The sequence below is a fragment of the Somniosus microcephalus genome, chromosome 11 (assembly GCF_052327205.1).
Source record: "Somniosus microcephalus isolate GS21.2 chromosome 11, FLI_Smic_1.0, whole genome shotgun sequence".
In the NCBI taxonomy this organism is placed as follows: Eukaryota; Metazoa; Chordata; class Chondrichthyes; order Squaliformes; family Somniosidae; genus Somniosus; species Somniosus microcephalus.
In genome coordinates this window covers 12,977,986-13,004,821 of record NC_140997.1, presented here as the reverse complement: position 1 = coordinate 13,004,821, position 26,836 = coordinate 12,977,986, and positions in this window count along the sequence as shown.

Here is a 26,836-nt window from a genome sequence, read left to right as displayed (position 1 = left end):
TCACCTCCTTGCCCATGTCTCACCACCCCGCCCATATCTCACCAGCCCGCCCATATCTCACCTCCTCGCCCATATCTCACCTCCCCGCCCATATCTCCCCTCCCCGCCCAAATCTCACCTCCCCGCCCAAATCTCACCTCCCGGCCCATATCTCACCACCCTGCCCATATCTCACCTCCCCGCCCAAATCTCACCTCCCCGCCCATATCTCACCACCCCACCCATATCTCACTTCCCCTCCCCGCCCATATCTCACCGCCCCGCCCATACCTCACCTCCTCGCCCATATCTCACCTCCTCGCCCATATCTCACCACCCCGCCCATATCTCACCACCCCCGCCATATCTCACTTCCCCTCCCCGCCCGTACCTCACCACCCCGCCCATATCTCACCACCCTCGCCATATCTCACCACCCCGCCCGTATCTCACCTCCTCGCCCGTATCTCACCTCCCCGCCCATATCTCACCACCCCACCCATATCTCACCACCCTTGCCATATCTCACCACCCTGCCCATATCTCACCTCCTCGCCCATATCTCACCACCCTGCCCATATCTCACCACCTCACCCAGGATAGGGTGCAAAGTCCAGCGCCAACAGGTCCAAAGCATCGCTTCTCAAAAAAAATCCGTTTAAAACTGTTCCTGGAAAGTACCGGCATCTACCACAACTGCATGAAGTATTGTGGTCTATCCCCAATCCAGGAGAATGATTAATTCCGTTTGTACGTGCCAACTCGGAGAGTCTGGGAATATACTCCTGAACTAGCCCACGCCTCCCCTCCCCCCAGCTGGCTCCCTGTCATGTGACCTGTCACCTGATGAACAATATGACTCAGCCTGCAGCTGCCAGTCCCAAAAATAATGACAAAAACAATTAGCAATCCAAGCAGTAGCCTCTTCTTAATTATCTCCTTAGAGTTTAATTAACTAGCTAAATTATCAGCAGTAATGTAGGCATTAATTATGTCAAATTACAGTGTAAAAATCATGAAGTGTGGAAAATGTCAATTCAGCTGTGTTCACCTGCAGAGTGCAGGCGGTGACGTAACAAATAAAAAAAAGTACCAGAATATTAAAAAAATATATTTTTTCTTTTCAGCAGGTAAATATTGTGGGGAGGGGGGTGGATGGGGAGAGGGTGGAGGGTGGGGAGGATATCATTGTTACCTGCGGTAAGAAGGCTTGCTGACTGGACGAATCAGAAAAAGTGAGGGCAAGGGGAAAAAGGGTGTCACAGCGCAGACCGGGCCCGATCTCACCTGGGACAGAGACACGTGCAGGAACTAAAGTCGGCTCCGATAAAAGAGAGGAGGGGGGGGGGGAAAGTGAAAGGTAGAAGCGCTCGCTCACCAGATGGACTCAGATACTGAATTATTAAATTATGAATATTAATACAAATCAGACAAGAACGAGGTAATAATTTTGCTGCCCTACAGAAATAATTAACATAATTTTGATAAATTGCATGATGGGAGCCTCTCAAAATTGAGGTAGATTTATCTTAATTAATATCTTGGACCTGTTCAAAAGGTAAATTGTTCCACTGGGGTTGGTGCTGGCTTCGGTGCTTCTGTCTGAGAATTTCAGACCTTTTTCATGTTTTTGTCAGACAGCAGCACTTTGAGCAAAGAGCATGCGATCTCCAGATACACAATTAACTATCCCCTCCAAACAGCCAGCATCAGCCTACGGGAGACTCCTCTAATCCAAAAACAGGTGGGACCTCACCCGGGTTTACGCTGAGCTTCCTTTCCGAACCTTACTCGGCCAACGTTCCTCCCTCAAAGCGCCAACCACCAAAAAAAAAAACCCCACAGATGAACCGGTCGACCGTCCTACTTGCTGTTCGTGAGAGCTTCTTGCGCGCAAATTGGCCACCGGGTTTGGCTAACGGCGACTACATGCCTAAAGTGATTCATTGAACGTGAAGCAGTTTGAGCAGGTGTTGGGATTAACCCGATTTCTTTCTGCCGATCTATTCTCAGCATTTAGACTGAGCTTGAACTTCAGTGCGGGTAGTCATGACTGCGGTCCATTTTCGAGATAACAGACCCTGCCCATGGCCTTTCTGAGATTTCACGCCACATTCACTGGGAAGCGGCCAAATGGGAAAAAGATAAAAGAGAGAGACTTGCATTTCTATAGCGCCTTTCCCCACCTCAGGACGCTTTACAGCTAATGAAGTACTATTTGAAGTGTAGTCACTGTTGTAATGTGAGAGACGTGGCAGCCAATTTGCGCACAGCAAGCTCCCACAAATAGCAATGTGATAATGACCAGTTAATCTGCTTTTTGCTGTTGATTGAGGGATAAATATTGGCCCCAGGACACCGGGGATAACTCCCCTGCTCTTCTTCAAATAGTGCCGTGAGATCTTTTACGTCCACCTGAGAGGGCAGACGGGGCCTCGGTTTAACGTCTCATCCGAAAGACGAATGAGACTCTCTCTAACCTGGGAATACCAATTACAAAGTATCCGTATCCTCCCACCTCCAAATCCTGGTGTGAACGGAAATCCCACAATAAATGAGAGCAAGTGGGCACAAGGCTACCAGCTAAATCCACCAACAGCTTACTAACAAAGAGCACTGTTCAGATTCCTGATACTTCTCCAGCCAGGACCACATTGCCCTGTAGAGCACTGCCTTGCAGGGTGACCTGGAGCCTAGTGAGAAGAATCCCAATCTGCTCCTCTAGGTTTTTTTTAATGATCTGGGCGTCGCCGGCAAGGCCAGCATTTATTGCCCATCCCTAATTGCCCTCGAGAAGGTGGTGGTGAGCCGCCTTCTTGAACCGCTGCAGTCCGTGTGGTGAAGGTACTCCCACAGTGCTGTTAGGGAGTGAGTTCCAGGATTTTGACCCAGCGACGATGAAGGAACGACGATATACTTCCAAGTCAGGATGGTGTGTGATTTGGAGGGGAACTTGGAGGTGGTGGTGTTCCCACGCGCCTGCTGCCCTTGTCCTTCTAGGTGGAAGAGGTTGCGGGTTTGGGAAATGCTGCCGAAGAAGCCTTAGCGAGCTGCTGCAGTGCATCTTGTAGATGGTACACACTGCAGCCACGATACGCCGGTGGTGGAGGGAGTGAATGTTTAAGGTGGTGGATGGGGTGCCAATCAAGCGGGCTGCTTTGTCCTGAATGGTGTTGAGCTTCCTGAGTGTTGTTGGAGCTGCACTCATCCAGGCAAGTGGAGAGTATTCCATCACACTCCTTACTTGTGCCTTGTAGATGGTGGAAAGGCTTTGGGGAGTCAGGAGGTGCCATTAATGACCCAAGTTGGCTTGTCAATCATCAACATTACCCTGAACGACCTGCCTGGCTCAGGTTTCTGATTAACCAGTCTGCCAGAAAGGAAATCTTCCATCTTCAGGTATGTCATCCTGGGGCTACCTTAACCCCAGAGAGACCCATTAACTGCTCCCCAAGGGCGATAATCACTAATTGGTCATTAGATAGCTACAATGCATGGGTTGGGAACCCCTCCCATGAGGACAGAGAGTAACTTCCAAATAACTGCATGAGAAGCAGCACAACTCACCATAAAATGGCACTGCCACCATCCTACTGATCACCGCATTGAGACACGCCATGTCCATAGAAACATAGAAGATAGGAGCAGGAGGAGGCCATTCGGCCCCTCGAGCCTGCTCCGCCATTCAATGCGATCATGGCTGATCATCCAAATTCAGTACCCTGTCCCTGCTTTCTCCCCATATCCCTTGATCCCTTTAGCCTTAAGAAATATATCCAACTCCTTCTTGAATATATTTAATGAATTGGCCTCTACTGCCTTCTGTGGTAGAGAATTCCCCAGTTTCACCACTCTCTGGGTGAAGAAATTCCTCCTCATCTCTGTCCTAAATGGCTTACCCCTTATCCTTAGACTGTGACCCCTGGTTCTGGACTCCCCGGCCATCGGGAACATCCTTCCTGCATCTAGTCTGTCTAGTCCTGTTAGAATTTTATAAGTTTCGATGAGATCCCCTCTCATTCTTCTAAACTCCAGCGAGTATAAGCCCAATCGACCCAATCTCTCCTCATACGTCATTCCTGCCATCCCAGGTATCAGCCTGGTGAATCTTCGCTGCACTCCCTCCATGGCAAGAACATCCTTCCTCAGATAAGGTGACCAAAACTGCACACAATACTCAAGGTGTGGTCCCACCAAGGCCCTGTACAACTGCAGCAAGACATCCTTGCTCCTGTACTCGAACCCTCTCGCTACGAAGGCCAGCATACCATTTGCCTTCTTAACTGCCTGCTGCACCTGCATGCTTACGTTCAGCGATTGGTGCACAAGGACACCCAGGTCTCGCTGCACTTCCCCTTCTCCCAATCTATTGCCATTCAGATAATAATCTGCCTTCCTGTTTTTGACACCAAAGTGGATAACCTCGCATTTATCCACGTTATATTGCATCTGCCATGCTTCTGCCCAATCACCCCATTGGACACTGGTCCCTTTAGTTGGTGGGTTTCAGCAGCAGTTGCCTCTCTGCAACCCAATCATGGTAGATGCCAAGACCTGGCTATACGAGTGTGTGTTCTCACACCTGTCCTCCAGGTATTAGCTTCCAGCAGCTGTGGTCCCAAGTCTCAGACATTCCTGAACAGCTATACAACGGGCACCAGCTTTCAGTGTGGTGGAAACCGCAGTGTGACGTGTCACGTGCCTTGATGTTTGAGACAACTGAATCCAATAGCTCGCGCCAAGTTTACTTGTCACCATCAGCTGAATTCTGAGGGGTATCGACAAAGCCATGCCTGCCATGAGGATGAATCCCCCTCCAGGCTACTCATTGATGGACCAGGTAGGACAGAGCCCTCCCTTCCCTCCCTGCAAAAGCTTTCCCTTCTCCGCCACAAATCCACCTTAACACCCGGATCACACGCGCGAGCAGGAGGAAGCCATTCTGCTGCATTCTTGATATTCTTGAAGCATGAAGGAATTATTGGACGCATGTCTTACATCCCACGAGGAGCTTTGCCCTCACCTCTCTCAGCATAATGGCAATCATTCCTTCACTGCCTTTGGTGGGATCAGACTCTACGTAATTCCCAGCCCCCAAACTGGCCTTTTAATCTGTTTCATTTCCTGTGTTTTTTCAGTCCTGGCGAAGGGTTTCGACCTGAAACGTTGACTCTATTTCTCTCTCCACGGATGTTGCCTGGCCTGCTGAGTTTTTCCAGCATTTTCTGTTGTTATTTCAATGTAATTAGTGCCTGCCGTGGCTCAGTGGGCAGCACTCTCACCTATGGTGGCAGAAGGTTGTGGGTTCAAGTCCCACTCCAGAGACTTGAGCACAAAAATCTAGGCCGACACTCCAGTGCAGTACTGAGGGAGCGCTGCACTGTCGGAGGTGCCATCTTTTGGATGAGACGTTAAACCGAGGCCCCGTCTGCTCTCTCGGGTGGATGAAAAAGATCCCACGGCACTATTTCGAAAGAAGAGCAGGGGAATTCTCCCTGGTGTCCTGGCCAATATTTATTCCTCAATCACTAAAACAGATTATCTCATTGCTGTTTGTGGGAGCAGGCTGTGTGAAAATTCCGTAACCCTTAATACCCTGGCTTAACAAAAACTTTATCAATCTCAGTGCTGAAATTTTCAATTGACCGCAGACTCAACAGCTTTTTGGGGAGAGAGTTCCAGATTTTCACTGCCCTCTGTGTGAAGAAGTGCTTCCTGACATCACCCCTGAACGGCCTGGCTCTAATGTTAAGGTTCTGCCCCTTGGTTCTGGACTCCCCCCACCAGAGGAAATAGTTTCTCTCTCTCTACCCGATCAACTCCTTTAATCATTTTAAACACCTCGATCAGATCACCCCTTAATCTTCTATACTTGAGGGAATACACACTAAAGAAGGCCAGTTTGAAAGGTTAGACAGATTCTCTGGAGTTTTATTCAGTTAACCAAGAGACAAGGGGCACATGGATAGTTTCCTCGCGAGACTAAGGGGGAGAAATTCGGTATCGCCCCGTTTGGGGCGCGATTATCGTCCGGGCGCAAAAGTTTAGCGCCTGCTGATAATTATCGCCTCCGACTGCAAACTTGGCTTTTATTGCCCCTGGAGGTGATTGGAGCGCTAAATCAGGCGCTACACACCTCTCTTAAGGCGCAAAGGCCGATGAGCGAGGCGCTACCTCAGAGCGCTGGCGAAGCTCATGTGATGTCAGTCAGCAATGGAACACAGACATAATGGCGCCGGCCAGTTCTTAAAGGGGAGGGTCGATCTTGCTCTCCATCCACACCCTGCTCATTGCAGCCTTGAATCTTGGCCTGGAGAGACCTGTACATCAAATCTGTTGGAAAGAACAATGGAGAGACCCAGGGAAAGAGCTCAGAGTGCAGCCCCCATAGTCTCTTCTAAATCGATACAAGGAAGGTCAAATCAAAATAAACCTGCAAAGTGCTGCTCAGTCCCCAAAACTCCTTCACACAGCGTTGAATCTCTCCAGAAGTCTCTCTCTCTCACTCAGAATGCGTGGTGCAAAATTTCACTGACAAAAAAATGCAGGAAGCGGTCGCCTTTAAATAGCGCTCCCCAGTCCCTTCCCGACTGCAAAACACTCCCCTCAACCTGTCGTTGCTAGCGGCAGGCGGTAAGGCAGGGGGCGCCACTCAATATCCGGTCCGGGGCACTACTGGGGCGTTACGCACTCCGCCTGACGTCACAATCTGCCGGTGCAGGAGGTCGTGGCGGTAGTGTTTAGCGCCGCCGCAAAATGTCTGGTCAATTTCGTGAGCGGCGCAAACATCGCCACGCCCGGGCGCTAGTTGCTTTGCACCCCATTAGCGCCCTCTTAAGGCGCTAACGGGAGGCGCAAACCAACTGAATTTTCCCCCCTAAATGTGTTGGATAGAGTCCACGATAAAGCAAATAGCATGTCGTCTCATTCCTTGATTGCTATTCCCCCACTCCCCTCCTCAGCTCCCCTCCTCCCCCACTCCCCTCCAACCCCACTCCCCTCCAACCCCCTGCTCCCCTCCTCCCCCACTCCCCTCCAACCCCACTCCCCTCCAACCCCGCTCCCCTCCTCAGCTCCCCCGCTCCCCCCTCCCCTACTCCCCCCCCACTCCCCTCCTCCCCCGCTCCCCTCCTCAGCTCCCCCGCTCCCCTCCTCCCCCACTCCCCTCCTCAGCTCCCCCCTCCCCTCCTCCCCACTCCCCTCCTCAGCTCCCCCGCTCCCCTCCTCCCCCACTCCCCTCCTCCCCCACTCCCCTCCTCAGCTCCCCCCTCCCCTCCTCCCCCACTCCCCTCCTCAGCTCCCCCGCTCTTCTCCTCTCCCACTCCCCTCCTCCCCACTCCTCTCCTCCCCCACTCCTCTCCTCCCCCAATCCCCTCCTCCCCCACTCCCCTCCTCAGCTCCCCCGCTCTTCTCCTCCCCCACTCCCCTCCTCCCCACTCACCTCCTCCCCACTCCCCTCCCACCAATCATCCCCTCCCCCACTCCTCCCCTCCCCCACTCCTCTCCTCCCCCACTCCCCTCCTCCCTCACTCCCCTCCTCCCTCACTCCCCTCCTCCTCACTCCCTCGTACCCCATTCCTCCCCTCCCCATTCCTCTCCTCCCCACTCCTCCCCTCCACCACTCCCCTCCCCCACTCCCCCCCCACTCCCCTCCCCCACTCCCCCCTCCCCACTCCCCTCCCCCACTCCGCCCTCCCCTCCCCACTCCCTCCTCCCCACTCCTCCCCTCCCCCACTCCCCTCCCCCCTCCCCATTCCTCTCCCCAATCATCCCCTCCCCCACTCCCCTCCCCACTCCCCTCCCCCCACTCCCCTCCTCCCCACTCCCCTCCCCCCACTCCCTCCTCCCCCACTCCCCCCCCACTCCCCTCCCCCCACTCCTCTCCTCCCCCACTCCCCCTCCCCCCACTCCTCCCCTCCCCCACCCCCCCTTCCCCACTCCCCCTCCCCCCCACTCCTCTCCTCCCCTACTCCCCCCTCCTCCCCCACTCCCCTCCCCCACTCCCCTGCTCCCCACTCCCCTCCCCTACTCCCCTCCCCCCCACTCCCCCTCCCCCCCACTCCTCTCCTCCCCTACTCCCCCTCCCCCCCCACTCCTCTCCTCCCCTACTCCCCCCTCCTCCCCCACTCCCCTCCCCTACTCCCCTCCCCCCCACTCCTCTCCTTCCCGTTATCAACCCAGTCAAGTACATCGGGGCTAGTATAAAAGAAGCTCCCTCTTCTCTTCCTCATACACATTCCATGAGCCCCACCTTATTGCAAAAACACCAAACCAGCACTTCCATTCCCGTTCCCCACGCCCACCAATCCCTGCGGCCTTTCTGAATGAGCCTGCCGGTTTAGTGTTGCCTTTACAGGTTCTTACCCACGAACAACCGGGCTGTGCCGGGCCAAACCCCCTTGGCCAAAGAACTTTAATGCTGGTCATCAAGAAAGAGACAACCTTCGTCTCCATCAACCTGAGCTCGATCAAACTCGGCTCCCAGAGGGCGAGGGCGGCGGCGGCGGCGGAGGGGGGCAGAAAGACAGCTCGCTAACCAAACACACCACTCAAGCCCCCAGTCAGTGCTCTTGCCTCTTATTCATCTTTGCCTGTGACAATTTAAGTGTTAATTAAAAATAATTCCTCCCTAATGCCAATGCAACCGGACAACAGACAAGTGGGACAATGTTCTAAATTGGTAACATTGATAGAATGTTGCAATTATTTCACTGCTACAGCACTCCGGGGAAATATACTTGGTGCGGATGATAGAAACCACTCACAGTTCCTTAACACCCGGCACTCAGTCAAGTAGAATTTTTAATAATACCGCAATTCTGGACTACCTGGGCCACAAATGATGTCTCTCCTTGTGGGCAGGCTGATGGTAATGATGGCACAGCTTAATTGTAAAGACGCGCAGTTCTAATTATTAAGCAACCCTCACCCTCACCCTCCCCCCGGTCATGAAGGGGCACATGTCAGATTGCAGGGTCCCCATCCCGCATAATAACAACGCGCGCTAAACAAACGCAGTTACCCAACGGCACAGCAAGATGGTGGGGTGTCAAAAGCAAGGAGAGGACCTCCAGTATATTCCCCGCCCTCCCACCACTCAATCCTCTTTCACTTGGCTTTTCACAAAGAAAACTTTTTAAACAAAGGAGGAACTTGCATTTCTGCAGCGCCTTCCACGACCTCAGGACTTTACAGCCAATAAAGCACTTTTGCAGTGTAGTCACTGTTGTAATGTAGAAAATATGGCAGCCAATTTGCGCACAGCAAGCTCCAACAAATGATAAATGACCAGATAATCTGTTTTGAGGTGTTGATTGAGGGATAAATATTGGCCCCAGGACACAACTCCCCTGCTCTTCTTCCAATAGTGGCCGTGGGATCTTTTACACCTACCTGACAGGGCAGATGGGGCCTTGGTTTAATGTCTCATCAGGAAGATGGCACCTCCGACAGTGCAGCACTCCCTCAGCACTGCACTGGGAGTGTCAGCCTGGATTTTTGTGCTCAAGTCCCTGGAGCGGAACTTGAACCCACAACCTTCTGACTCAGAGGCGAGGGCGCGACCCACTGAACCACTGGCTGACAACCATTCCTCGCCACTACATTACAACAGTGACGACACTTCAAAAGTACTTCATTGGCTGTAAAGTGCTTTGGGACGTCCTGAGGTCGTGAAAGGCGCTTTAGAAATTCAGGTCTTTCTTTTCTTTCTTTTTCCTACCCTTTCCCTTTCCCTTTCTGCTCCTTCTAACCACTGCTCCTTGATTGACTCTGCCTCCTTTGCTACTGTTCTCACCCGTGGCCTTATCTTACACTTGGCCCTTTATCTACATTTCTCAATAACAGTAAAAAAAAATGATTGGGCTCGGTTTTCCACCTACTGACGGTGACTGTGCGAAAACCTATCCCGCGTCGAAGCAGAAAGTTGACAACACAAACCTGCTCAAACCTAAGTCCAACTTTGTGCTCGTGAAAGGGGGTCAGGACTAATCGCCACACACAGCTAATGGCTGTGCCTTTTGCCAACTTTTAGAGATTATGAAGAAAGTGGCAGCAAACTACATGAAACCCAATGAGGAGCTCCCGTCTTCAAATGTAGTTATGAAACTATTCACTGGCTGTAAAGCTCACCAGAGACTGACTGCCCAAGAGGGCTGCCAACTGGAATGTATTATCACATGTTTGGTCACATGGTTTAGTATGAGCAAGCTCAGTTCACTCTGGCCTAGTAAACAAGCACATGGACGAGCAACTCATCCTGTCTCTGTCCTTCATTTGTTCTACCCACATATATTACATTTTTGGCGATGAGGATGAGATCCCGAAGCCATTTTTAGGGATCATGGAAGGACACAGTGGTCAACCTTCGAGTGGAAAAGTTTAAGGTGATTTTGTGACGCCTAAACTGAATCTTTTTGCGCTGTTTTACTGTTAATACTGATGCAGAATTGTCTGTGCTTCGCCTTGGCATGTATGTATACACAGCAACAGTGGCGTTGATTCTCACAGGTACACAGGCAGCGTGCTGAGTCACTGTTCAACGAGATCGGGACAATCATGGCCGCGCCTATGGGATTCATCGGAAGCCTCGGCCTGTGTGACCAAGCTCGCGAACCATTCAGTCCTTACATTGAGCGGGTGGAGATTTTTTTTAGGGCCAATAACATTATTGCGACCGAAGATGTAGATGAGAATGTTCAAGCTCAAAATAAAGTAATGCGCGAACGTAAAAAAAGCAATTTTTCTATCGGGGATCGGGCCAGGTGTCTACGGAACATTGACAAGCCATGTGATAATACATTGCACCAACAATGTTCCCTTTCATTTTTTTGGGGGTGCGCGGTTTTTCCATTGTGAAGTTGGCAAGTGGCCTGCAGCTTAAAGGGAACACTGGTTGTCTTTCCTCCAGGATTGGTCTGGGGCCTCCAGGAATTGAAGATTAATCTCTAGGACACGGCCACCAGCAACACCCGGGAGAGAAATCATCGGGGCGGTAAACAAAATTGTGTTTGTCATTTTCTTTGAATGAGGGTTAAGGTTAGGGCATTTATTAGTTATATAAATACTAGAGATGAGGAGAAAAAAGGCTGTTTCACTGATGGTCAAGATTAATCCAATTGGGTAAAAAAGAGTCTGTTCCCTTTCCCATTGGCCGTGGGAAGGCGGTGACGCCCGGAGGATGGACCAATGGTGGCAGTGTGGGGGGGCAGGGCATCTCGAAGTGGGGGGTCATGTGACAAAACCTCCAGGAATTCGCTCAACCAGAGTTGGCAACCCGACTGCTCAATCGCCCGGTGTAATTCTGAGGTAATTCTGGCAGGGCCAGTGAGTGGGGGCAGGGGGCGGATATGAGTGGGAAAGAAACCACAACTCGGATCCTCCGGATTTACTCCCCATTCACAAAAAGTCATGGCGTTGAGATCGGGGGTGATGGGGGGTGGGAGGTGGTCATGGGCACTTCCTCTGCCGACCCTACTTGTGTTCTGCCCGCGCTTTGGGGGTGGGTCTGGAGCATCGCTAGACCCGAGCAGGAATCCCGCCCCAGACAGGTCCAGCCACACCTAGGCCTGCTGAGACCAAGCATGGGCGCCAATCTGCGCTGTCAGTGGGGCCCACCGCCATGGTAACGATCGAATGGAAATAGATTCCATTCAAATCAGGGCCTTTTCCCATTGGAGGGATGTCCAGAAAGGTCCCATCAGCCTCCTGTCTTCCGTCGAAGAGCCCTTATCGTCTATGTTTCTAGACACAGGGCAGTTGAGGCCAATTCATTAAATATATTCAAGAAGGAGTTGGATATATTTCTTGAGGCTAAAGGGATCAAGGGATATGGGGAGAAAGCAGGGACAGGGGACTGAATTTGGATGATCAGCCATGATGTCATTAAATGGTGGAGCGGGCTCGAGGGGCCGAATGGCCGACTCCTGCTCCTATCTTCTATGTTAACTTTTCACCTTCAGAATGGTAGGGCTTTAGCTCCAATAATCTGGGGCAGCGCTGGGTGGGTGCCCCTGGAGACACAGGTGCCACCCCTAGGGTTTAAACAACCCCATCCCCGGGATTTGGGACGAGGTCACTGCCGGGTCAGAGCAGCTGACGGAAGTTCCGCCTTGCCACACTTCCGATGACGCAATGGGGCCATGGAATTGGGTGGCCAGCTCTGGTTGGACGTATCCCTGGAGATTTCATCACATGACCTCCCCGCCTCTAACCGCCCCGCCCCCCACACTCCCGCCATTGGTCACTCGACATGTCCATCATCGCGGCGCCCTGCCTTCCCGCGGTCAATGGAAAACCAACAGACTCTTCGTCACCCCATTGGACGATTGCTGACTGTCAGCTCCCTCATCTCCAATATTTTTTTATAAATAAGATATGAAAGTGATCAAAAAAATGAAAATAAACACACGCCCTGACGTAAGAAAACTACTAGGCACTTGGTCTAAGCGTTAAACAAAGCTTTAATCAACTGTTTTACAACATGGAGGTCTAGTTGTGTCCTTCGCTAGTTCCTGTTAAGAATGTCCTGCGCAGGCTGGGCCCGTGCCCGAGTATTTATACTCTCCCTGGACAGCGCCACCTGTAGGCCGCTCAGTATTATTTCATAAGTCTTTCTTTCATGAATGACTGATTCATGTCACGCCCCCTGCGGTCTTTCTCCTGGGGCTTGCTGGCGGCAGTGTCCTGGAGAATAATCCTTAACTCCGGGCGACTCCAGGCCAATCCTGCAGGGTTGGTAACCCTGCCCTTGAGTCTTCACTATTCAGCTCCGATGGATGGGTCACATTGTCCGCATGCCCGATATGAGACTCCCAAAACAAGCGCTCTACTCGGAGCTCCGACGTGGTAAGAGAGCCCCAGGTGGGCAGAGGAAACGCTTCAAGGACCCTCAAAGCCTCCTTGAAAAAGTGTAACATCCCCAGCGACACCTGGGAATCCCTGGCCCAAGACCGCGCACAAAGTGGAGGAGAAGCATCCGGAAGGCGCCAAACACCTCGAGTCTCTTCGCCGGGAGCAAGCGGAAGCCAAGTGCAGGCAGTGCAAGGAGCGCACGTCAACCCAAGCACCCCACCCACCCACCCCTTCAACCACCGTGTGCCCCACCTGTGACAGAGACTGTAGGTCCCGCATTGGACTCATCAGTCACCTGAGAACTCATTTTTAGTGTGGAAGCAAATCATCCTCGGTTCCGAGGGACTGCCTAAGAAGAAGAAGGGTGTTGTAGTTAGTTGAACCGGGAGAACGGGGACATGGGCCAGGAACACAGGGAAGTGAAAGCGATTTGAAGAGCTCTTCAGACCCATGGTTCCACTCCTCCGGAACCACGGTGATGTATTCTGTGCAATACAACAGCTTGGGCACTAAATAGCGTAGATCGCGAGGTGACATCGATACCGTATAAAACTTCGCTCAATTACCTTCAGCGGTCAGGAGGCAAAGTGAGATCTTCCTGGAGCTCACCTTTCTCAGCTGAGTAAGTTCGCTGGAATCTATGACAGTGCATGCTGGTTATGGTCTGTTTAAAGGAGCAGGGCAATGGGTCAAATGGTCCTTTCACGTTCACACTTCTTTCATATAGGATTACACAGAATCTAATGCACAGAAACAGGCCAACTGGTCTATGCTGGTGTTTATGCTCCACACGAGCCGCCTCCCTTCCTACTTCATCCAACCCTATTAGCCTTCTATTCTTTCTCCCTCATGTGGTTATCTAGTTTCCCCTTAAATGCTTCTATACTATTCGCTTCACATTCTAACCACTCTCTGGGTAAAAAAGTTTCTCCTGAATTCCCCACTGGATTTATTAGTGACGATCTCATATTTATGGCCCCTAGTTTTGGACTTCCCCACAAGTGGAAACATCTTCTCTACATCTACCCTATTGAACCCCTTCATAATCTTAAAGACCTCTATCAGGTTGGGGTGGGGTTCATTTTGTAAGCGAGGGAGGGATTAAGAAAAAGACATTTGCAGTTATATAGTGCCTTATCACATCCAAATATATCAAAGCACTTCACACCATGGATTACCCTTGGACAGGAGCCAGTCTGCCCCAGATATGTTTGACAGACAGCAGCGAGATGAGCGACCCATTGATGTGTCACTTTGTTGATATTGTTTGAGGGGGAAATGTTGGCCCCACACTTCTTCGAATACTGCCGTGGGATCATTATGGCCCACCTGCGCAATCTCGGGTATATTAACATGACAGAATAGAAAACTGTTCTAAGCTGACCCTATAATATAATGGGAAGAGTCACCAGCTGGGGGTCAAACTGAGCCATACTGTCCAGGAAAGTCTCATTCTGAATTCTGTTTGCCCCAAAAGAACAGATAAATGCAATCAGTCCTGTTTCAGATACTCACACTATTAATTTTGTGCCATTATAGTAGTTGCCTGCGAACAATAAAGGTTCTAATTTTCTTCTTCCATTAAACAAGAAATAGGTAGTCTACTTCAGACTGGTTCAATGATATTGTGGCGTACCGATCACAGAAAGGACACAATCCGCTTTTCGGTCCGTAGACTATAAATCAGTCGCCATGCCTTTAAGAAGGATCACACCTTTAAGAAACTCGATCTGCAACATAGTTAAGCCCAGAGCGGGGGAGGAGCAGTCGAAGCTGTGGACTGATGAAAAGCAGTCAGACTTGGTGTAGTCTCTGACGCCATTTTGTGTTCAACATGTGGCCTCAACAATTAAACCTTTTCTGTTGAACCGCTCCGAGTTCAATATTTTTTGCTAGGAGTACGTAGACTCCTACATTGGTGACCCCGACGCTCAGGACGACTCCTAAGCGTAACCATGGCTGACACAAACGCAGTTTCTGTGAAGCTGCCGGAGTTCTGGGAGAACCTGGCCACCGCCTGGTTCCTTCAAGCCGAATCGCAATTCCGACTCCGTGGCATCACTGCCGACGCAACGATGTATGACTACCTCCTCGCCTCCCTGGGCAGCTCCACAATCACGAAAGTCTGGACAACACTACAAGACCCTCCGGAGGAAGGCAAGTACGCACATCTCAAGGCCGCGCTCCTTAAAAAATTCACAGCCTCCCAATTTTTGCGCAACTGCCACCTCCTCGACCTCCCGGGCCTCGGTGACTCCATGCCGTCAGACTTGCTCTCACACATGCTTGCTCTGACCGACGAGAAACCGCCCGGCTCCCTCTTCCGCACACTCTTTATCCGCCAACTACCTCCCAGCATCCGCCCGGCGATCGTGGCGTCCAGCCTCACGGACCTCGAGGTCCTGGCCGATGAAGCCGATAAGCTCCTGTCCGCCGACTCCAACCACGCCGTCACCCCCGACCTGGCCTCCGCAGCGTCGGCGCGCGCTCCACCCTCTATTGCACAGCCACACAGCTCGGCCACGAGGCCCCCCAGGCCCCCACGTCCCCCAAGCCCTCCGACCCAGGGCTACTGCTACTTCCATACCCGGTTCGGCGCACGGGCACGCCACTGCAGCCATCCCTGCATGTTTCCAACCGCCCCCACACCGGCCTACACGATGGCCGTGGGGCAAGCAGGCGCGCTGCTGTATGTTACGGACAGCGCCTCCGGACGCCGTTTCCTATGCAACACAGGCGCGCAGCGCAGCATCATCCCCGCGTCCGCCCTCGAGATCCAGCGAGGCGGCCGTGGCCCTGCGCTGGCTGCCGCCAACGGCACCGACATCCGGACGTACGGCACCCGCACCGTCACCATCGACCTCGCAGGCCGCCGCTACCACTGGGAGTTTATCACTGCCAAGGTGCTCTCCCCGCTCCTCGGTGCGGATTTCCTGTGCGCCCACGGCCTGTTGGTCGACATGCCTCGGCGCCGCCTCGTGGACATGAGCACCATGTCACCTATCCCGGGCGCCATGGCCCCCCCCCAACCCGCCGAAATGGCGTGGCAGTGCCGCGCCCGCTCAACGGATGACTACTCAGCACTCCTGGCTGAGTTCCCAGCCCTCACCAACCCGACCTTCTCCGCGAAAGTTGCTAAGCACGGGGTAGAACACTTCATCCCCACCACAGGCCCACCGGTGTATGCCCACGCCCGCAGGCTGGACCCGGCCAAGCTGGAGATCGCGCGGGCCGAGTTCGCCACAATGGAACAGCTCGGCATCATCCGCCGCTCCAACAGCCCCTGGGCCTCCCCACTCCACATCGTCACCAAACCCGACGGGGGATGGCGCCCCTGCGGGGACTACCGGCGCCTAAACGACGCCACCATGCTGGATCGGTACCCCATACCGCACATTCAAGACTTCTCGGCTAGACTGGCCGGCTCGCGCAGTCTTCTCCAAAGTCGACCTGGTGCGCGGTTACCATCAGGTGCCAGTCCACCCCACGGACGTTCCCAAGACAGCCATAATCACCCCTTTTGGACTATTCGAGTTCCTCTGAATGCCCTTCGGCCTCAAAAACGCGGCCCAGGCCTTCCAGCGGCTCATGGACTCGGTCTTCCGGGACCTGAAGTTCCTCTTTGTCTGCCTGGATGACATCCTGGTAGCTAGTTCCTCCAAGCAGGAACACATCGAGCACCTCCGCACCCTGTTCCAGCAGCTCAGTGAGCACGGGCTCATCATCAGCCCAGCCAAGTGCCAATTCGGCCTCAGCAGGATCGAATTCCTCGGCCACCACATCACGCAGGACGGAGCCATTCCCCTGCCCGCCAAGGTGCAAGCCGTCCAGCAATTCCCCCGGCCTACCACCATCAAAGGCCTCCAGGAGTTCTTGGGGATGATCAACTTTTACAACCGCTTCATTCCCGGAGCGGCCTCCCTCATGCGGCCCCTATACGAAGCCCTCCGGGGTAAGAAAGACAGAATGGCGATCGAGTGGTCGGCGGACATGTTGACCGCTTTCGACTCGACCAAAAAGGCGCTCGCCGACGCCACCATGCTCACTCACCCACAGCCCAACGCCAGGGTGGCCCTCACCACGGACGCCTCCGACCACGCTGTCGGCGCCGTGTACGAACAGTGGGTCGACGGGGCCTGGCAACCGCTGGCCTTTTTCAGCCGCCAACTGCGCCCCCCCCGGAGGCCAAATACAGCGCCTTTGACCGCGAGCTCCTCGCACTGTACCTGGCAGTCCGCCATTTTAAATTTCTTCTGGAGGGCCGCCCCTTCACCACGTTTGTCGACCACAAACCCCTGACATTCGCGATGGCGAAATCTGCGGACCCGTGGTCAGCCAGGCAACAACGCCAGCTCGCCGCGGTGTCCGAATTCACCACGGACATCCGGCACATCTCCGGTCAAGACAATGTGGTGGCCGACTGCCTATCCCGCCCCGCCGTCCACGGCGCCCACCTGGCAGTGGACTATGCTCAACTGGCAGCGTAGCAACGCACCAACCCCGATCTGCTCTCCGTGCCCACAACCCTCCCAGGGCTGCGACTGACCGACGTCGCCTGCGGCCCGTCCGCCGTCACAGTCAAATGCGACACCTCCTTGGCGCAACCCCGCCCCGTAGTCCCGGCGTCCTGGCGAAAACGGGTGTTCGACATCGTCCACGGCCTCTCACACCCCGGCACCCGCGCGTCCATTAGACTGGTGGCCAACCGATTTGTCTGGCGCGGCCTGCGCAAAGATGTGCGCGTCTAGTCCAGATCCTGCATAGCTTGCCAGCGTGCCAAAATCCACCAGCACGTCAAAGCCCCACTCGAGGAGTTCACCGTGCCAGAAAGAAGGTTTGACCACGTCCACATCGACCTCATCGGCCCCCTGCCGCCATCACAAGGTCACACGCACCTGCTGACAATCGTGGACCGTACCACCCGCTGGCCCGAGGCCATTCCACTGATGTCCAGCACCACCGCCGACATCGCGAGGGCGTTCATCAGTACCTGGGTCGCTCGGTTCGGCGTCCCCTCCGACATGACGTCGGATAGAGGCCCACAGTTCACCTCTGATCTGTGGGCCGCCATCTCCCGAAACCTCGGGGTTGCCGTTCACCGCACCACGGCTTACCACCCCCAAGCCAACGGACTGTGCGAGCAATTCCATAGGTCCATGAAGGCGTCCCTCCGCGCCAGCCTCGAGGACGAGGCTTGGATCGACCGCCTCCCGTGGGTGCTACTTGGCCTACGCTCCGCGGTCAAGGAAGACCTGCAAGCCTCGGTGGCGGAACTCGTGTACGGCCAGCCGCTGCGCGTACCCGGAGAGTTCCTGCCCACCGCCACGACCCCCTGGTCGGCTGACCAGCAACGCCACGCTTTCGCCAACCGAGCACAACAGTTCGCTCCGGTACCCACCGGCCGGCACGGCGAACCAGCAACCCACGTACCACCTAGCCTGCACATGGCCAAATTTGTTTTCGTGCGCCATGACGCCCACCGAGGACCTCTACAGCCCCCATACAATGGACCCTACAAGGTACTCCAGACGGGGAACAAGTTCTTCCTCCTCAAAGTGGGCGACAGAACTGACAAGGTGTCGGTCGACCGGCTCAAGCTGGCGCACCTAGAGCCCGACGAACCCGTTCAAGTGGGCCAACCCCCACCGCGGGGCAGACCGCCTAAGAGCCCGACGCGTCCGACCGCCCCGCTCCCGACACCAACCGCCAAGAGCCGTTCCGGCCGTGCCATCAAGCCACCATGCCGGTTCGTACACTCCCTACTAGCGGATTCTGGGGGGAGCTGTGTGGCGTACCGATCACAGAAAGGACACAATCCGCTTTTCGGTCCGTAGACTATAAATCAGGCGCCATGCCTTTAAGAAGGATCACACCTTTAAGAAACTCGATCTGCAACATAGTTAAGCCCAGAGCGGGGGAGGAGCAGTCGAAGCTGTGGACTGATGAAAGTCAGTCAGACTTGGTGTAGTCTCTGACGCCATTTTGTGTTCAACATGTGGCCTCAACAATTAAACCTTTTCTGTTGAACCTCTCCGAGTTCAGTATTTTTTGCTAGGAGTACGTAGACTCCTACAATATCATAGAATTGCATAGAAATTACAGCACAGAAACAGGTCATTCGGCCCAACTGGTCTAGGTCGGTGTTTACTCTCCCCACGAGCCTCCTCCCACCCTACTTCATCTCCCCCTATCAGCATATTCTTCTATCCCTTAAATAAAAAGAAAAAATGCTGAAAATACTCAGCCGGCCAGGCAGCATCTGTGGGGCAAGAAACCGAGTTAACGTTCCCTCTCTGTCCTCGGCCTCCTACACTGTTCCAATGAAGCTCAGCGTAAGCTCGAGGAACAGCACCTCATCTTTCGATTAGGCACTTTACAACTTCCGGACTCAACATTGAGTTCAACAATTTCAGACCATAACCACTGCTCCCAGTTTTCCGGACAGCAGGAGCTGGTAATGATTCTGCTTTTGTCATTTACACCTCCTCTAGACCCATCGTTTGCTCCTTTACTTGTCCCATTTTGCCTCGCACCATCATCCCTTTTGTCATTTAATCTCTCCCACCCACCGCCCTATCACAGGCCTTCCCTTTTGTTCTTTCCTCCCCTCTCTTTCCCTGCCTCTGTACTTGCTTAAAACCTGTTACATCTCAAATTTTTTCCAGTTCTGACGAAAGGTCATCGACCTGAAACATTGACTCTGTTTCTCTCTCCACCGATGCTGCCTGAACTGCTGAGTGTTTTCCAGTATTTTCTGTTTCTACGTCTCACTCTGTGTTGGATTTGTTGAACTCAGTTTCAAAGTAGCACTCAAAAGGAACGACAACCTTTTAATATCAATCAAGAGGTCCGTATTAGCCAAAGCATCTTAGTAAATAAGTTTGATCAAGTTAACTCCATCACCAATCATGAGTGCCTCATCTGCTCCATTACCCTGAGGTAGTTTATGGAGCTAACAAATTGTTAACAAGATTGACAAATGTTGGTCTAATTACCCCTGACAGTGAAGGCAAATACTCAAATGGATAACTGTTAAATAATATATTATAACAGCCCAAGGTTCAATTCAGGAAGTGCTCGGAGGGAGAACCAGATCCGTAATACAGGACCTTAGAGGAGAAGTGGAGGAGGAATGATTTAAATAACTCCTCCTTTATACTGCCTTAACTTTAAGAAAATTCAAAGGGCTAATTTCTACTTTGCTTTACCTGTGACTATATATTTTATATCTGCCTCACAAAAGTATTTGGTGTTCGATTCCACAAATACCCTTGCCAGTCTTTGCAAGATTTAAATGTTGAAATTATATTTGAATTAATTACATGGTGCCTATCTGCATATAATTGCCTATATCGACCTTCTTACAACAGTGGGTTTGCAACTCATGGTCACCCTCCTCACCTCCTGTATGTATCTTCTTTCCTTTCCTGTGGTTGCCCAGATCAGACTGTTTACCGGAACTCAGTAAACCCCATGGACCTGCTGATGAGCACGGAGATATCTAACCTTGAGATGTGAGGAGAGGCAATTGATCAGAATGGGCAATGCAGGTCAGACCTTAGGCATTACATCTGAAGACCAGATTCAAGGAGGGACAGAATATAGAATCATAGAATGATAGAATGATACAGCACAGAGGGAGGCCATTCAGCTCATCGTGCCTGTGCCGGCTCTTTGAAAGGGCTCTCCAATTACTCCCCCCCTCTCCCCGCTCTTTCCCCATAGCCCTGCAAATGTTTCCCTTTCAAGTATTTATCCAATTCCCTTTTGAAAGTTACGATTGAATCTGCTGCTACCGCCCTTTCAGGCAGCGCAGTTCAGATCATAATAACTTGCTGCGTAAAACAATTTCTCCTCATCTCCCCTTCTGGATCTTATCCCTCTGGAGTTAAAATGATGTTGAGATTTGAAGGCAGATGAATGTTTCCATCTCAAGGTGAGTCTTCTCTTAGGCAGTCCCTCGGAACCGAGGATGACTTGCTTCCACATTAAAAATGAGTTCGCAGGTGACTGATGAGTCCAATGCAGGACCTACAGTCTCTGTCACAGGTGGGGCAGACGGTGGTTGAAGGGGCGGGTGGGTGGGGTGCTTGGGTTGACGTGCGCTCCTTACGCTGCCTGCGCTTGGCTTCCGCTTGCTCCCGGCAAAGAGATTCGAGGTGTTCGGCGCCCTCCCGGATGCTTCTCCTCCACTTTGTGCAGTCTTGGGCCAGGGATTCCCAGGTGTCGGTGGGGATGTTACACTTTTTTAAGGAGGCTTTGAGGGTGTCTTTGAAGCAGTTCCTCTGCCCACCTGGGGCTCTCCTGCCATACCGGAGTAAGGGAACGTCAACAGAGGATGTGTAAAGAGTGGACCTGTAAAGAATGAAAGAAAGACTTGCATTTCTATAGCGCCTTTCATGCCCACCGGACATCCCAAAGCACTTTACAGCCAATGAAGTACTTTTTGAAGTGTAGTCACTGTTGTAATGTAGGAAACGCGGCAGCCAATTTGCGCATAGCAAGCTCCCACAAACAGCAATGCAATATTGACCAGATAATCTGTTTTAGTGATGTTGGTTGAGGGATAAATATTGGCCAGGACACCGGGGAGAACTCCTCTGCACGTCTTCGAATAGCGTCATGGGATTTTTTACATCCAACCCGAGAGCGCAGACGGGGCCTCGGTTTAACATCTCATCCAAAAGACAGCACCTCCGACAGTGCAGCACTCCCTCAGCACTGCACTGGAGTGTCAGCCCGGATTTTTGTGCTCAATTCTCTGGAGTGGGTCTGTGAACCCACAACCTTCTGACTCAGAGGCAAGGGTGCCACCCACTGAGCCAGGGCTGTGTAGAAAGGTCATTTGAGGACATGTCGGCAATAGGCTACGCTGGGATCTACCTGCTGTAGTAATGTACAGAAATGTTTTGGAATGATTCTTGAGAAGGTCAATCTTGAGTTACACAATACAATCAACGTCAGCGAGAGGTTTGATGTCAAGGATGAGAAGGAATGGCTGTGGTCTTTGGATGGGCATGGAATAGTAATGTCCCCCCCCCCCCAATTCTGGACCAATAGACCAGAATTGGGGTTGGTGGGGGGGGAATTACTATCAGGCTGGATAATAAAAGATGGGCATCAGGATGTGAGGAGTAAGCTGACACCTAAAGAGAAGTGGCAATCTGGGCCAAACCTAACCGGATGGGCAGTGGACAGGCTGATCTCCAGATAAACACCAAGCGGATTGGCCTCACTGACCGATGCTTTGTGCTGCTAAACTGCATAGTTCCAGCCAGTTAAACACCACCAGTTCTGGGGGCGGGAGAAGAAGAACGGGATGGGGGTGTCGGCGGTGGGGGGGCGGTGGTGGCCGGCTGGTGGTGATCGTGGGCCGACAGCGGCCCTCAGGAGTACGGTGGAGCTGGGAAGGAGCAGGGTGCACTTTTTTGTGGCGGCCCATTGTTAGGCCGCAGCGATCCACCAAAACCCGCCTGCTCCGCTCAGCGCTAAAGAATTTTCCTGAAGGCGTCCTTCAACCCCAGGGCACAAGCTTCAGTGCCAGTACTGAGGGAGTGCTGCACTGTCTGGAGGTGCATGCTTCGAAGAAGAGCAGGGGAGTTCTCCCCCAGTGTCCTGGGGCCAATATTTATCCCTCAACCAACATCACTAAAAAAACAGATTGCCTGGTCATTATCACATTGCTCTTTGTGGCATCTTGCTGTGCACAAATTGGCTGCCACGTTTCCTACATTACAACAGTGACTACACTTCAAAAGTATTTACTTGGCTGTAAAGTGCTTTGGGACATCCTGAGGTGGTGAAAGGCGCTATAGAAATGCAGGTTCTTTCTTTTTAAACAGGCTTTATGCCCCTGATCAGGATATACAAGGGGCCTGAAAATCGTCTGCGGCCAATATGGTATCCGGCATATTCCGGGTGTCCTTGGTTTGCAGGGCAGAGCTCTGTGATATTGATCATTGTTGCCCCAGTTTTCCACCCCGGTTACACTCAACGAGGACCAATTTCCACCCCTTTGTGTTAAACCCGAATACGTACCAGGCAAACAGGTCAGTCAGTGAACTGGAGTTGACTCTAATACCTTTCCTGTTCAAATCTAGTCAATTTAATGGAATAATTAAGACCTGCAAATTGGTTTTCAGTAATCCATAATGAAATATTATTATCTCAAATGTCATTCATTGGGAAGCGATCTACTTAACTCTTCTGATCTCGGAAGATTGGTAATGTCTTTAAATAATCGACAGTTACTTTTTAATGTATCTAGTGACAGCATCAAGTGCTCACAGGTCAGGGGTAGGAGGGGAAAGGGGAGGGGGAGGTAGTGAAGGGAGGGAAGGAAGGGGAAGGAGGGAGGGAGTCAAGGGAGGGAAGTGGAGGAGGGGATGGGGAAGGGAGGGGGGGAGGGTCTCAAGGGAGGAGGAGGAGGAGGAGGGGGAGGGGGAGGAGGAGGGGGAGAGGAGGGGGGGAGGGGAGAGGAGGGGGGAGAGGAAGGGGGGAGAGGAGGGGAAGGGGGAGAAGGAGGAGGGGAGGGGAAGGGAGGAGGGGAAGGGAGTCAAGGGAGGGGAGGAGGGGGAGGGGGAAGAGGAGGAGGAGGAGGGGGAGGGGAGGAAGGGGAGGGGAGGAAGGGGAGGGGAGGGGGGGAGGGAAGGAAGGGGAGGGGAGGGGAGGAGGGGGAGGGGGGGAAGGAAGGGGAGGGTGGGGAAGGGGAAGGGGAGAGAAGGAGGGGGGAGGGGAAGGGAGGAGGAGGGGGAGGGGGAGGAGGAGAGGGAGAGGAGGGGGGGAGGGGGAGAGGAGGGGGGAGAGGAAGGGGGAGAGGAGGGGGAGAGGAAGGGGGAGAGGAGGGGAAGGAGGAGGGGAGGGGAAGGGAGGAGGGGAAGGGAGTCAAGGGAGGGGAGGAGGGGGAGGGGGAAGAGGAGGGGGAGGGGAGGGGAGGAAGGGGAGGGGAGGGGAGGGAAGGAAGGGGAGGGGAGGGGAGGAGGGGGAGGGGAGGGAAGGAAGGGGAGGGGGAGGAGGGGGAAGGGGAAGGGGAGAGAAGGAGGAGGGGGAGGGGAAGGGAGGAGAAGGAGGAGGGGGAGGGGAAGGGAGGGGGGGAAGGAAGGAGGGGGAGGGAGGAGGGGATGAGGAGGGGAGGGGAAGGGAGGAGGGGTGGGAGGAGGGGGAGAGGAGGAGGAGGGGGAGAGGAGGAGGAGGGGGTGGGGGGGGGGAAGGGAGGAGGGGGTGGGGGTGGGGGAAGGGGAAGATCCCAGTGCTAGAACAGGCCAGGATTGCTCTCTGCACATAGAGCCCAAGCACTAACCAATTCCTACCCCACTATACACAGCAATGATTATAATTCTATATTCTGCTGCTGATTACAGATGATGTGTTTCAAGCTGTAACCTGGTTGGGAACAATCTGAGGGTTACCAGAATCTGTACAGAAAGCAATGGTCAAATACTCCATTGAACATGATCCCGGAGCTGCTGAGAGTAGAGCTTGATTCTGCCATATGGTGGCAGAGTGACTTTGGTTTATTATGTTGAGTACTCAGAAGTGGATAATTAGATCAATATTTATGCATTAATCTAGATTTTACCTAACAGGAACAAATGGGATGGTTTGGATTAATGAGGGTACTGAACCATGGGAGTAAGGTTAGTCGGTAGGGATCATAAACTGGGAGTGAACAGGCAGGGATTTGATCAGGGGGTGTTATACCTCAGTCAACTGTGCTCAGTGCCTGTATACTATGTTATATCTTAGAGCCGTGTGTTTAATGCCTGTATACTGTCAGTTAGTGGCTCAGTGGATAGCACTCGCGCCTTGGAGTCAGAAAGTCGTGGGTTCAAGTCCCCACTCCAGAGACTTGAACACAAAAACCTAGGCTGACACTCCCAGTGCAGCGCTGAGGGAGTGCTGCACTGTCGGTGGTACCGTCTCTTGGATGAGACGTTAAACCGAGGCCCCGTCTGCTCTCTCGGGTGGATGTAAAAGATCCCATGGCACTATTCGAAGAAGAGCAGGGGGTGTTATCCCCGGTGTCCTGGGGCCAATATTTATCCCTCAATCAACATCACTAAAACAGATTATTTGGTCATTGTCACATTGCTGTTTGTGGGATCTTGCTGTGTGTAAATTGGCTGCCAGGTTTCCTACATTACAACAGTGAGTGACTACACGTCAAATAAAAGCACTTAATTGGCTGTAAAGCGCTTTGGGAGGTCCGGTGGTCGTGAAAGGCGCTATAGAAATGCAAGTCTTTCTTTCTTTTATGCAGTGTTCTATCTCAGAGCCACAGTATCTCAGAGCCGCCTGTATACAGGGTTACAGCTCAGAGCCATGTATTCAATGTCCTCTGCACCTGTGTCCATCCTTGGCACCACATGCCAGTTTGCTGTGTGGTGTTCACACACCAAGTGCTGTGCCTGAAATCCTTGCAGCACGCAGCGGTTCACTAGAGGGAGCTGCTCACCAGAGTCCGCGTGTTGGCCCTTTTATCAAAATTGAAATATTTAATCTTCATTATTTATTTTTTGCTGTGCCTCTTTTTTTATTATTGTTTTCTTTCACTGGCAGGCTCCTGTTGACACCAATTTCATTCCCCCCCACCCACCACCCACCACCCTCCTCTCGCACAACATGAAGCTGTGGATTGTTCAAGTACTGCATCTTATGCCTGGCTAGTCAATAATTAAAAACAGGCAGCTTGTTTACCAGACAGGTGTTAATGAGCGTACAGAATTACTACTGGGATCATAATTACTATAAGTGACTGTCACAGTTGTTCAACGTTCTCACTGGAAACTGAGGTCACTCCTGCCCATTTTACCCCCCTGTTCACTGCGGCCCAGAATACAACCATTTAAATAAAAAATAAGCATTACATAAGGCAAAATCAAAAAATAAAATAAAGGCCAGTGATTTCATAACCCACGGTGCAGCTTCTGACAGCGCAAGGTGCTGCATCATATTCAGTATAGCTGGCTACTTCTGCTCTCTATCCTCCGAGCCCCATTCAGCAGAAGCTTTTAAATCTACATCCCCTCCCCTCTCAATACAATACAATACAATACAAATCGCTTTATTGGCATGATAAGGTACATCTTATGTTGCCAAAGCATCAAAATACATTTATGGTTGAACACATAAACGCGGTTCCATTCATACAGTGTATAAACAGGTATATCCCTGAGTTTATAAATATATTTTCGCCTTGTTTATATATACTCTTGTCTTAGTTTTCTCCCCACTTTCTCGATACACCTGCCTCGCGCTTTTATTTATATATATTGTATTTTAGAAAGAGACCTTCTATCAGACTATTTTCACCAATCTGCTCGATGTAAAACAAACTCTTGCCCAACATGCCTTGTCTCCCGCAAACACAGTCCTGGTAATGAAATTGCTATTGGCCCTAAACTGCCCTGCGCAGCTCAAAGGCATTGGCTCCATCTAGTGTTGGCAGATCAATGGTTCACCTCGAAGGAATCACATTGAACTTATATCAGTTAGTAAAGGTACTGAAAGATAGCAAGTGCCCAGGGTTCGTATTAAACCCCAGCCAGTGTATGCACAATGCCCCTTTTGTTTTAAGGGACCCTTCAAAATAAAGTGCTTGCAAACAAGCACTTTGATAGAGTAAATAAGGAGAAACTCTATCTCTGTAAGTAACCTCCTCCAGCCCTCCGAGATCTCTGCGCTCCTCGAATTCTGGCCTCTTGAGCATCCCCGATTATAATCGCTCCACCATCGGCGGCCGCGCCTTCAGCTGCCTGGGCCCTGAGCTCTGGAAATCCCTCCCTAAACCTCTCCCCCTCTCCCCCTCTCTCCTCCTTTAAAACCTACCTCTGTGAACCCAAGCTTTGGGTCACCTGTCTTAATATCTCCCCATGTGGCTCGGTGTCAAACTCTGTTTGATGATCGCTCCCGTGAAACGCCTTGGGATGTTTTACTACGTTAAGGGCGCTATATAAATGCAAGTTGTTGTTGTTTCCACTGGCAGGAGGGTCGGTAACCAGAGGAT